The sequence below is a fragment of the Mus pahari genome, chromosome 14 (genome assembly GCF_900095145.1).
Source record: "Mus pahari chromosome 14, PAHARI_EIJ_v1.1, whole genome shotgun sequence".
Classification (NCBI taxonomy): domain Eukaryota; kingdom Metazoa; phylum Chordata; class Mammalia; order Rodentia; family Muridae; genus Mus; species Mus pahari.
This window is the reverse complement of record NC_034603.1, coordinates 67,455,416-67,457,857: the sequence shown is the minus strand read 5'-3', so window position 1 is coordinate 67,457,857 and position 2,442 is coordinate 67,455,416.

Genomic DNA, 2,442 nt, shown 5'->3' with positions numbered 1-2,442 from the left:
ATTCCTCTCTTTTATCCCCCTGTACTTTGTACTCGGTCAGAAACAGATGGCGTCTTATGGTTGACTGTCCCCACTCCTTCCCTATCTCATCTCCCGCTTCTCCATACTTGGTCAGGAACAAATGGTATTGCTGTTCTTGGAGTTTTTTTCGTCTAGATGCAATCAACAGTGCGTTTCAGCTACAAACAAATCCTGACTGGATGATGGAGATGATGTTCTGCTTTGGACACGGTGGGTCAAGGCTGATCTTTCGGAGGTCTCGGAAGCGGTGGTCCTGTGTCTGCAGGTCTTGCAGGGCTGGTCTCCGTTTGCCCCTTACAGGACACTCAGCAGAGAAGCCTGTTTTCATCAGTTTTGTACATCTCGGTTACCTTCTCAGCTTTGCACTCTCCAGGTTAGCCCATTTGAAAGTGGGCTAGCTCTGTCTGACCCAGGTGGCTCTGCACAATTCTGGGCTCCCTTCCAGGGTTCCTTCTTGCTGCTTTCTTCTCTGTGTTCTTGTCTTTCTTGCTGTACAGACTCCGCCGGGCCACCATCAGGCTCCATCTTTGATCTCTCTGTACTGATATGATCTTATTTTTGTCCTTCTGGCCGACCACAACTGCAAATGTTCTCCTATAGAACAATTAAACATTCTTTCTTTGGTGAAGGCCTCTATGGGGCTACACTGGGCAGCCCATAGATAAGACCAAAGGGGTTGGAGGATGCTGCAGGTACTCAACCTGTGCTCACAGCAAGGCTTCCTTGGATGGAGAAGAAGGCAGGTTGAGGAAGCAGCCCTCTCCTGGTAAGCGAGTGCTTTGGAGCAGACTGACAGGCACTGGGAAGTCAGAGGCTCATGCTGGTCTTTAGTCATGGCTTCTCATGACTTCTTTGGATGTAGCCACCTTGAATATCATTCCAAACTCCAGAAGCTTACAGAAGCTCCCTGCCGACTGCCAGTGCTGGCCCAATGTCCTTCTGGGAAGTCTGGGTGGTACCTGTCTCCAGACCCGCCTATTTCACCCACTTTCATAGTCTTAGGGGGAAAAAAAAAAAACAAAGAAAATTTGATTTTATTACAAGTCCAAGGCTGCTTTGTAGTGCTCTGGGCCTTTAGAAATCTGAATGGTTTTATAAGTGGGGGATAATGGTGTTGGGGACTGCAGACACTGGACCTTTTATCGGAGCCTCCAGCCACATGAAGACTACCTTGAAAGCTCACTGGGGAGAGGGACTCCAATAAGGAGTCAGTAAAGAAGAAGCTTTGGCTGAAAGCCAAAGCCACAGGAGCTTGGGTGACGTGCTGGAGTGCAGGTGGTATGGTATCTGCTGGTGCCTATAATTACCCAACCTTTCTATATCCCTAGTTTGGGCCACCTCATCCTCAGATCGTCTGCTCTCTTCCACCATCACCCATTTTTAGCTTGGCACCCCTGCTAAAGAATAATCCTGTGATTTCAGGGTATCTCAATATTTTCTTTCCTAGCATCTAAGCCCTTGGATTCAATGATACAATGTAGCTCCTCTTTCATACTTTTGAACCTTTGGTCCTTAGAACATCTGCATGCACATCCAAGCTGGAGATTGGGTGCCCAGAGCAGAGCACTGAGTCTACATGCAGTGAACAAAGAGAACTGGACAGAAGGATAGAAAGTTTAACTAGAAATTTCAAAGCGATTTTTAATGTTAAAGCCAACACATGGATATGTTACAGACTATATAGTCAATTTGTTCCATGTTTAATATAAGCTGATTTTTTTTTTTTGCTAGTGGAGACCTCTTTGGGCTATCTCTTGCCTTGCTGAGGATTGAACCCAAGCCATTTTATACAGTAGGCAAGTGCTCTACCTATCACAGACCCGTCTGTACTTTACCCTCTTTTGGGTTATTTCTTGACTTTCCTAATGAGCCCATTCACTCTGTTTTGATTGATGCCTCATGGAAAAATTAGATGAACACGTTCTTATTTCTTCCACAGTTCTTTTCCTAGACAGCTTAAATGAATCTACACCCATCGATCAGCCAAGAGCTATAACTCTTTAAAAACTGTCTCTTCTCTCAGAATCTTCTCTGTTCTCAAGGTTATCATCAAGGCCACGTCCAGTCTCTTAAGTGATAAGAGAGGCCATTATGTGGTCCCATAATCCACAGAAAGCTCTCCAACCTTCATAGCCAAGGCTCAGATCAAGCCTGGAAGGCTACAACATTCAGAGAATTTACTCTCATCAGAAGGAACAAGAGTTGATGATTGTAACTGAATGTATCTTCTTTCTCCAACTAACCAACCAACCAACCAACCAACCAACCAACCAACCAGCCAGCCAACCAACTAACCAACCAACCAACCAACCAACCAACCAACCAACCAACCAACCAACCAACCAACCAACTAACCAACCAACCAACCAACCAACCAACCNCAAGAGTTGATGATTGTAACTGAATGTATCTTCTTTCTCC